The following is an 11,099-nucleotide window of genomic DNA, read 5'->3' as shown; positions in this document are numbered from 1 at the left end:
CATACTGTAAAATTATTTCAAACTGCCACCAGAGACTGTTTCTGCTATTATTTCAATACGAAATAGATGCAAATGTCGATTTAATCTTTAAAATTGCCATTGCAGTGTGGAGTACAATGGCGCACGCCGCGCCTCTCCTTGGCTGAGTGCCCCCGCACCGTCCTGACTCGCGAGCCGCTGATGCCATGCGGGCCTTGCCCGGCGGTGGCGAGGGGAGGAAGAGATCGGGGGGGGGGGGGGCAGAGGGGTGCTGGTGGGGTGGCTGTGGTTTCGCCCGGGTAGCCTGCGGGGTGGGGCGGCATGAGCGGCCGATGTCTAATCTCCTGCCGTTTGGGAGCTGCTGATTGCTACTACTGGTTCATTTTTAGGACAGAAAATGGTTCAGTGGTTGAAACACTGGCGGGTTTCGAAACAGTCAGGACAGTGGGCTGCAAAGTCCAGATACAAGTGGGCTGCAAACTTCCATCTTCTGCCCAGTAAAGAGAGTAGGGGCTCCTCTTTGATTAAAAGGTTTCCATAGCAAATGCATTTGGATTGAGTTCAGTTTACGAGGCTGTTAGATGGAAGGTACCCCATCCTTTTGCTGCTTGTTGGAGGGAAGTAATTACAACAATGACTCAGATAGCTCCAATACAATTCCAGCCACTCATCATCAGGTTAGATCTTTCTCTACTTTGATCTCACACGTTGTTTGCATGATGCATGGTGATGAAATTCTGCTCTAATTTCATGATTCATGATGTAGCAAGTTATATCTTCATAATATAGTGCCAATTTTTATTGTTTTTTCTCACAGAAAACATGTTGATTGATTGTCACTAAAAATTGTACTCTTTAGTAAATTCATGATTCATGATGTAGCAAGTTATATCTTCATAATATAGTGCCAATTTTTATTGTTTTTTCTCACAGAAAACATGTTGATTGATTGTCACTAAAAGTTTATATTTTTCACTTTAATTTTTTAACTCCACTACTGATGCTTTAGTGCCATGCCCACAGTGTATGTGAAAATGACAAGTTTGACTTGTTATGTGTATCTGTAAGGCCAATTTTCTTTTGCCAGCTTTCTTTCCCACTCTAATACTTTGTTATACTCATTGAGATTCATTCAACTCTCTTTTGCATAATATTATCTTATTGCATTTGTTCTAACTGAGCAAGTATTACATATTTCTTTTATCTTCGTGTTAGTACAAGTGTAATGTTTGAGAAGAAGTCTTTTGGTTAGCTTTGCATCTATATTATTACGCTTGTAAGTCATTCCATTGGGTTGCAGCTTCTAGGGTGGAATGTGCTATTGCTACACATATGGATAATTTGACATGGTAGAGTGAGTGATTGACGGAGGAAACATAAGGAGAGAGTCAAAAGACCAGTTGAGCAGGTGACATTTTCTTATATTTATGTAACCATTTTGTATCACTCTAACCGTGAGTGTATTTTATCTTGTGGTCTAATGCTTTTTAATTGATGGTAGAGTGGGTGATTGACGGAGGAACCATGAGGAGAGAGTCAAAAGGCCAGTTGAGCAGGTGACTTTTTCTTATATTTATGTAACCATTTTATATCACTCTAACCATGAGTGTATTTAATCTTGTGGTCTAATGCTTTTTAATTGATGGTAGGCATTGAGGGCATGTTGAGATCATTTCTTGGTGCATTTTGTATCATTCTAGCCCGTGAGTGTATCTAATCTTGCAGTCGATTGTTTCTAAGGTTTTGACTGGTTGATTTGCTGATGTCTCCGCCCTATGGTTTCAGGTTAAACTTCAATCCTTCACAATGTAGTTGTCATCATGCAGAATCTAAGACTGAAGAAATCGCACTGCTGATAATTTAGATCTCACCCTTGTAAATAAAGTTGAATGGGCTGGTAACATAGTTCTAAAATTTCATTAACTCAAAGTAGGCGGTGTTCTTTTTGAATGGTCTTCTTTCTTCCTCGTATGTCAAATGCAAGCAAGCATGCCTCTGCCGAGGCTTAGAAATATCAAGGCGTATGTGTCCAGGTCACTTTTATATACTAAGCAATACCTTTTCTTCTTTTTGAATGCACAGACCTGAAAGAGTTCTGTTATTTTACCCTTTTTTTGTGTAGATTTCTTCTCACCCAGCAGCTTCTAGAAAGTAGAGTATATCGCAACTTCCGAAACTTATTAAAGATGATGGTTCTGATGTTAATATCCAGGATGATGCGTTAAGCTCTTTTGATAATTTATCAGAAGAAGAAAGAGCAGAAGAAAATGGAGGATCCTAAAATGACTCAAATAGAACTAAGAAATATCTATGCCACAAAGCTAGGTATATTCAAGGAAATAATACGAAGCATTATATTTTGTTTATATGCGTAAGTATACTGACATGCCGGTAAGCGATAATGGTATTGTTGAACAGTGAACGCAAATCCATTTTTTTAGAACAATCTGTATGCATGAGTTGAGCTGGTATCTAGCTATGCTATTTTTATGCAAGGTGCCGAAGTTCAATAGCATTCATGATAATCCCCAACTTTAGTATCCAGCAAAAGAGGAGGATATTTTTGGTGCTACTTATGGCCATACTAGCAGAATAAATGATGTATGCCATCTATTATGACTTGTTCATCTTGTCTACTGTTACAGCAATGGGTTAATTTGCTGGTTTTCCCCTGTTCGTTACATTCTTTATTGCTCTACTTAATGGAAAGCTGTTAAAACTAAAAAATGGTAACCTGTAGTTACTGGACACAATGGATTTGGTACAACACTGGATCTATTTTATTAATCCATCAGAATAAGCAGAACAGACCCCATGGCAATTAAAATGGTGGTTCAGAATATAGAGCGACTTATATTATCTGCATATAGAATAGTTTATTGTAGGCTACACAGAGCATCGGTTCAGCACATCTAACATTTGTTGTTACTAGGAATGCATACAGTTAGTTAGTTACTATTAACTTATATATACTCACAATGGCCTCATCTCACAAAATTGCATGTGTTGTACTAAAGGCATCTGAAGTAATTCTTTTAGAAGGTCCATGACAAGAGGTGAATGGTATATTGGTATTGTACAGAGTCTTCAATCCAAAGGTATAAAATTAATGCAGTGCCATAAAAATTTCTACTTGCTATGGTGCAGTTTCGACTATGTCAATAACGTGCGGGTGTACATCATTTACATTGGTCTATCATACAAAAATGCAGGCTAATGCTTGCTGGATATAGGGACTACTGCAACCCACATGTATTACATTTTAGATGTCGTTTGTAATATCTTTTCTTTTCTGCAATTCTTAGAACGCTGGATTTATCCAACTCCATTATGTATAAATTAATTCCTTACTTACACCCTGCATTCAGAAATTATATTCTATAGTTACTTAGAAAGAGTATATACATCACCAACTCATTTTCAGTTGGACATTTCATTTTTCAGAATCACTGTTTGTTTAATAATGCTGCAGGTTTTCCTTTGACAGATTCCAGTTGGTGTCACAGAGGATATATGCTCATTGGATTTGTTGATGTTGAAGCATCAGCGAGAACACATGAATGAGGAATGAGGGTTCTTATGAGATCACAAGAATGAGGTATTACACCCGCTCCAAAAGTTTCTCAAATATACTCTAAAAATTTGTTGCATGTTGTAAGATGTTTCTGTTGTTCATTTCTGTTATTTTTACTTTAAATCCTAATACGAATACAATAAGTGCCCATATTCTTGTGTTCTATACAAAGTGCCCATATTCTTGTGCTGTTCTGACTAATTCTTTAGACACATAGAAGTCATATCTGGTTTACAACATATCTATCATTATGAAATTATAGATATTACTATATCATCTTATCCGTCAGTCGCTCTTCCTAATCCAAAGGAACTTGTGGCCCGGAAAACCAATTGAAACGAAATAATAATAAAATTTCCGAAAAAGTTTGTTGTGTATGCATGGAAATACACTATGAATTTGCAAATGTTCAGTGGTAAAATCTTGAAAGATGAAGAAGGTAGTTCTTTTTTTAATTGTAAAGCATGTACTAGATGATAGAGATGATAGCATTTCAATCTCAGTGTTGCATATTACCATAAGGATTTACTTAAGGTCAGAACTTTGCTTTAATAGTTTCTTCTAAACTGGACACAAACTCCATACCATGTCTTTGAGATGGAGTTGTTCGTACTTGTCTCTGTGAAGCCATTTTCACGCAGGTTCACACACATTTGTCTTCCACATATAGAAAACTAATAGACGTTAGCATCAGGTTATTTGTTTTCTTCTGTAAAAGGTATGGAAGCTTTGGTCTAATTAACAAAAGCAAGCTTTACTGAGCAAGGCAGACAAATAAATAGAATGACGATATGAATTGAATCAACACTTTAAATGCCAGCCAGATCAAAAGAAAAACATTTTTTACATAATACTTGTTAGGATTGTAAAAAGAATGAAGCCCTCCCTGATGCTAGATAGAACCTTCTCCAGTACCTATTTAGTAGTGCACCAACTACTTTGTAGTATGCAAAAGCATGATGGCTCATCAGCTCCTGAACCAAGTAGGGGAATAGTTCCCAAAGATAGACCACCTTAAATAAGAGTGCATTTTTTATTATTTTATGAAGCAGAGAGTATTTTAATAAGCCGTAAGGTACTAATTGTTTTCCTATGTAGCGAAGTATGAAGATCGGGCCTCAAAATTTCAGTACTACTATCATTATCTCGGATCACATGATGTTGGTTGTTGTTATTATACATGCCCTTTTGTGGTCCATGAGGGATACAACTATGTTGGCCCTTAGGATTGAGGATTTCAAATCCGGCTATATCAATAGGATTGTGCAGATTATTTCGAAAGAAACAGTGGTTGCTATGGTTTGTATATTCAAAAGGAAATGTATCTGTTTAAGGCAGTGAGGTATGTCCCATGTTTACTCATACACACATCTCTTGAACTTCCTGCTGGCAATACATTATTTGATGTCATCTCTGCTTATTATTATTATTATTATTATTATTATTATTATTATTATTATTCTGGTTGCTATATTGGTTCTATTTATCTCTATTATTAAAAGTACATGTTGCAGTATCTTTTGGCTATACCTTAAGGAAGAAATATTTTGACATTTGTAGCTTCTAAATGTATTGTAGCACATGTGGATAACTTCTTGATTATCATAAACAAATGTGATGATGCAGGTCTACAAACAGATCTAAACAAAGCACTAGAAAATATGTTTGCGTGCGATGACCATATAAATAAATACAATCTATCTCCAGTCTGAGTAATAGTGCTCAGACACGTCAAAATCTATATTTTAGATTAGTGCTACATATTGTCGTCTTAGTGGTACCTTCAATTTTTTTTCAATCATTGACATGTCCTTTTCCTCTTTCTACGTAGAGTATGGTGATGTACAAAGCACTTATACAACTGGAGCATGGCCTATCATGGTAAGCAAACTGTTCTGCGCTCCATTTTATTCATGCAATTACTTTTTGAAGCATTATATATTGTTTCCTACATCTAAACTTTTATCATATACTCCCTCCGTCTGAAAAAGTTTGTCCCAAACTTGTCCTTCAAATGGATGTATCTAGCACTAACTTGGTGCTAGATACATCCATTTGAGAGACAAGTTTTTCGGACGGAGGGACCTCCGTCCCGAATTACATGTCGTAGAAATGAAAAAAAATGAATATATATAAAATTAAATACGTCTAGATACATCCATTTATACGGCACGTAATTTCGGACGGAGGGACTATATATGCAAGCAAGCAGGTGGATGAGGAGGCCAAACCATCCATGAGGGCGTCGACATCATCTCGCCCCTTGCCTTGTGGGGCGGAGGACGAGGAGGCGGAGCAGTCCAGAGCGCCGTCCTCCTCCTCCTCACCTTCGAGTGAAAGCGGGTGTACTGTTTTCTGTTTTAGCCATGCTAGCGTTATACGTAGATCTTTTTGCAATTAGCGTAGTATGTGCTTGCTTGACTGAATATCAGTATGCGTTTATTTGTGTCAATGTCATGCTAGTGATTTACTCATGGATTAATTTAGTCGACAAATTGCCTATTTACTCAACAATCCAAAAACCTATTATGTGTATGAATTTTTCGGCAAGTGGCTTTGCCGCTGCACTGAAACCGGATAAGTTTACCGGTACGTATTTTAAGCGTTGGCAGACTAAGACCACTTTATGGCTCACGGCTACGAACGTGTTCTGGGTCACCGGTGTCTCCACAGGAACGATTGCTCCTGAACAGGAGAAGGCGTTCAAGGAGGCCACCGTTGTGTTCCTCGGAGCAGTTCTTAGCGTGATCGGAGATAAACTGGTTGACGCATATTTACATGTGAATGTCGCCAAGGACTTGTGGGAGGCGCTCGAATCTAAGTTTGGGACCGCCGATGCTGGGAGCGAGATGTACTCCCTCCGTCCCAAAATTCTTGTCTTACATTCGTCTAGATACGGATGTATCTAATACTAAAACATGACTTGATACATCCGCATTTAGAGAAATCTAAGACAAGAATTTTGGGACGGAGAGAGTATATTATAGAGCAGTTCCATGATTACAAGATGGTTGAAAACTGTCCTGTATTGGAGCAGACTCATGAGATAATATGCATTGTTACGGAGCTTGAGCTTCTTAAGTGCGATTACCGGGCAAGTTTGTCGCGGGCTGCATAATGCTAAGCTCCCTAATTCCTGGAGGAACTTTGCCACCACTCTGAAACATCAGAGGTGTGGATTCTCTGTGGAGGATGTCATTGGCCATCTGAGTGTTGAGCAGAATTTGAGGGCAAAAGACTCGCACGGAAAGGGGGCTGAAGGGACTTCTGTCGCCAATATGGTGAACCAGAAGAACTTCAACTCCCACAAGCCCAAGGGAAAGAACGGTGTCCAACATAATACCGACTTTAAGAAGAAGGGTAAGAAGACCTTCAAGAAGAACAAGAAGGATGAGGGCTGCTTTACTTGTGGTTCGGTTGAACATTGGGTCAACAAGTGCCCAAACAAGTACAAGAAGCCAGGACAGGACTTCAAGTCTGTCAACATGATTGTGGGCAACAATGAGAATGGTGCATCTGGGTACGGTAATCCGTTTACTGTTTTTTCAATGTTTCAGCCCAACGATTGGTGGGTGGACACAGGTGCGGGTGTTCATGTGTGTGCTGACATTTCATTATTCACTTCTTACCAGGTCACAGGCCACGGGTCCGTATTGATGGGGAATGGCGCGAGTGCTTATGTTCATGGTGTTGGCACGGTCGATCTGAAGTTTACTTCGGGAAGGATCGTGCAGCTGAAGAACGTGCAGCATGTCCCCGCCATCAAGAAGAACCTCGTTAGTGGCTCCCTTCTATGTAGAGAAGGGTTTAAGTTGGTTTTTGAGTCTAATAAATTAGTTGTTACGAAATATGGGCTCTTTGTTGGACTCCGATCCAGCAAAGTGTCGGGGATGAGTTCCGTCAGCACCTTTATAATCACCCAGTTACGTTGTGACATTTGTAGCACACAAAGTGTTCCTCCGGCAAACGGGAGTTGCATAATCTCATAGTCATAGGAACATGTATAAGTCATGAAGAAAGCAATAGTAACATACTAAACGATCGGGTGCTAGGCTAATGATGTGATCCCGTTAATCAAATGACAACACATGTCTATGGTTAGGAAACATAACCATCTTCGATTAACGAGCTAGTCAAGTAGAGGCATACTAGTGATGTTTAGTTTGTCTATGTATTCACACAAGTATTATGTTTCCGATTAATACAATTCTAGCATGAATAATAAACATTTATCATGAAATAAGGAAATAAATAATAACTTTATTATTGCCTCTAGTGCATATTTCCTTCAAAGGTTATGAAAGCGGAGAACTATTCAGTAGGAAAAAAGAAGAAAATTAGTAGAAAAAACAAGGCGCCCCCACATGGGATGGCCCGAAAAGGCGGGCGTGGGGAAGGGAGTGCGCGCTGCCAATTGCCTAGCGCCCCGATTAAGAAGATGTTGCACTGGTGCTTAAGGGGCCGAACACGGTTTGGGTCAGGCAGCCTATGTAAGTAAACCAGCCCATTATCTCGGGTTTGTTTCATTCAGTTTTCTTTTGAGTCATTTGTTGGTATTTTTTATTTGCCTAAAAAATATTCGTTTTTTATATTTTTATTATATTCTTTTAGTTTTGTTTATATTTGAAAATATTCTAAATAAATATTTATGAAAATTAATTCATTTCATTTTTAAAATGTGTTTATGATGCATTTAATATAGGTTCCCTAATTGTAGATTATTTGTTCGCATAATTTCAGAATAATATTTGTACCATTGGAAAAATGTTGTAATAATATTTAAAAATTAATGAGTTTCAAAAATATTTTCATGAAATTTCTGAGTGAAAAAAAACACAAGATTTTACAAAAATGTTCTTCATATTTTAAAAACATGTTTATCTAAAATGTGTTCATGACATTTTGAATAAATGTTTATACCATGTAGAAAAAAGTTTCGATAGTTGTTTTGAAAAAGTTCTGTATCATTCAAAAAAATGTGCACGCATTTTGAAACAAATGTCAGTCATATTTAGAAAAAAATATATAAGGTAAAAAATGTTCCATACCGTTTAAAAATGTTTATGACATTTTCTAAAAAATCACGCGTTACAAAAATATGTTTACGTGCTTTGTGAGCAAGCAAGTTGGATGCACACGCACTTAGTTTCTTTTAATGAGCTTTCATATATTTATAGCTCTAGTGCATCCGTTGCATGACAATCCCTACTCCTCGCATTGACATCAATTGATGGTCATCTCCATAGTCCGTTGATTAGTCGCGTCAATGTGAGACTTTCTTCTTTTTTGTCTTCTCACATAACCTCCATCATCATATGCTATTCCACCCACAGTGTTATGTCCATGGCTTGCGCTCATATATTGCGTAAAAGTTGAAAGTGTTTGAAAAGGCTAAGTATGAAACAATTGCTTGGCTTGTCATCGGGGTTGTGCATGATGGGAGCATTTTGTGTGAAGGAGATGAAGCATGGCCAAACTATATGATTTTGTAGGGATAAGCTTTCTTTGGCTATGTTATTTTGATAAGACATAATTGCTTGGTTAGTATGCTTGAAGTATTATTATTTTTATGTCAATATTAAACTTTTGTCTAAAATTTTTTGGATCTAAATATTCTTTCCACAGTAAAGAAGATTACATTGATGAATTATGTTAGGTCGCATTCCACATCAAAAATTCTATTTTTATCATTTACCTACTCGAGGACGAGCAGAAATTAAGCTTGGAGATGCTGATACGTCTCCAACGTATCTATAATTTTTTTATTGTTCCATGCTATTATATTATCCATCTAGGATGTTTTATATGCATTTATATGCTATTTTATATGATTTTTGGGACTAACCTATTAACCTAGAGCCCAGTGACAGTTTTCGTTTTTTCCTTATCTTTGAGTATCGCAGAAAAGGAAAACCAAACGGAGTCCAATTGACTTGAAAATTCACGGAGATTATTTTTGTACCAGAAGAAGCCCACGGAGTATCGGAGATGGGCCAGAAGAGTCCCGAGGCACCCACGAGGGTGGGGGCACGCCCTACCCCCCTGGGCGCGCCCCCTACCTCGTGGCCGCCTCGGAGACCCCCCTGACTTGTTCCCGACGCCAAAAATCCCTATAAATATAGAAACCCCTGAAAAGAAACCTAGATCGGGAGTTCCTCCGCCGCAAGCCTCTGTAGCCACCAAAAACCAATTGGGACCCTGTTCCGGCACCCTGCCGGAGGGGATCCCTCACCGGTGGCCATCTTCATCACCCTACGCTCTCCATGACGAGGAGGGAGTAGTTGACCCTCGGGGCTGAGGGTATGTACCAGTAGCTATGTGTTTGATCTCTCTCTCTCTCTCTCGTGTTCTTGATTCGACACGGTCTTGATTGATCACGAGCTTTGCTATTATATTTGGATCTTATGATATTTCTCCCCCTCTACTCTCTTGTAATGGATTGAGTTTTCCCTTTGAAGTTATCTTATCGGATTGAGTCTTTAAGGATTTGAGAACACTTGATGTATGTCTTGCGTGGGATACCCGTGGTGACAATGGGGTATTCTATTGATTCACTTGATGTATGTTTTGGTAATCAACTTGCGGGTTCCGTGACCTTAGGAATCTATGCATAGGGGTTGGCACACGTCTTCGTCTTTACTCTCTGGTAGAAACTTAGGTGCACTCTTTGAAGTTCTTTGTGTTGGTTGAATAGATGAATCTGAGATTGTGTGATGCATATCGTATAATCATACCCACGGATACTTGAGGTGACATTGGAGTATCTAGGTGACATTAGGGTTTTGGTTGATATGTGTCTTAAGGTGTTATTCTAGTACGAACTCTAGCATAGATCGAACGGAAAGAATAGCTTCGTGTTATTTTACTACGGACTCTTGAATAGATCGCTCAGAAAGAATAACTTTGAGGTGGTTTCGTACCCTACAATAATCTCTTCGTTTGTTCTCCGCTATTATTGACTTTGGAGTGACTCTTTGTTGCATGTTGAGGGATAGTTATATGATCCAATTATGTTATTATTGCTGAGAGAACTTGCACTAGTGAAAGTATGAACCCTAGGCCTTGTTTCCTAGCATTGCAATACCGTTTTTGCTCACTTTTATCAATAGTTACCTTACTGTTTTTATATTTTCAGATTACAAAAACCTATATCTACCATCCATATTGCACTTGTATCACCATCTCTTCGCCGAACTAGTGCACCTATACAATTTACCATTGTATTGGGTGTGTTGGGGACTCAAGAGGCTCTTTGTTATTTGGTTGCAGGGTTGTTTGAGAGAGACCATCTTCATCCTACGCCTCCCACAGATTGATAAACCTTAGGTCATCCACTTGAGGGAAATTTGCTACTGTCCGATAAACCTCTGCACTTGGAGGCCCAACAACGTCTACAAGAAGAAGGTTGTGTAGTAGACATCACGGTTCGACCCGCAATGTTGTATGGCGCTGAGTGTTGGCCGACTAAAAGGTGACATGTTCATTAGGTGTGGCGGAGATGCGTATGTTGAGATGGATGTGTGGCCACACGAGGAAGGTTCGAGTC

The 11,099-nt window shown here is 38.7% G+C and overlaps 1 long non-coding RNA gene across 8 annotated transcripts; it reads left to right on the top strand.

Annotated features, from left to right (window-relative positions):
- The first annotated feature begins 250 nt into the window (after nucleotides 1–250).
- LOC125510849 (uncharacterized) lies at nucleotides 251–10,376 on the top strand. Of its 8 annotated transcripts, none has more exons than XR_015602746.1 (9): nucleotides 251–656; nucleotides 1,280–1,387; nucleotides 1,481–1,535; nucleotides 1,629–1,682; nucleotides 1,765–3,577; nucleotides 4,652–4,895; nucleotides 5,385–5,434; nucleotides 7,830–8,043; nucleotides 8,887–10,376. It is a non-coding gene; the product is annotated as an uncharacterized LOC125510849 (long non-coding RNA). The 8 variants fall into 8 exon arrangements; XR_015602745.1 differs by lacking the exons at nucleotides 7,830–8,043; nucleotides 8,887–10,376 and adding an exon at nucleotides 7,186–7,487 and having other exon boundaries at nucleotides 1,765–2,012; nucleotides 2,102–3,577; nucleotides 5,385–7,073; XR_015602742.1 differs by lacking the exons at nucleotides 7,830–8,043; nucleotides 8,887–10,376 and adding an exon at nucleotides 7,186–7,487 and having other exon boundaries at nucleotides 1,765–2,304; nucleotides 2,997–3,577; nucleotides 5,385–7,073.
- Nucleotides 10,377–11,099: the final 723 nt, after the last annotated feature.

The sequence above is a fragment of the Triticum urartu genome, chromosome 5A (assembly GCF_056163025.1).
Source record: "Triticum urartu cultivar PI428250 chromosome 5A, HENAU_Tu73, whole genome shotgun sequence".
Lineage (NCBI taxonomy): Eukaryota > Viridiplantae > Streptophyta > Magnoliopsida > Poales > Poaceae > Triticum > Triticum urartu.
Note: the sequence above shows the minus strand (reverse complement) of the source record. Positions and strands in the feature narration are given on the sequence as shown.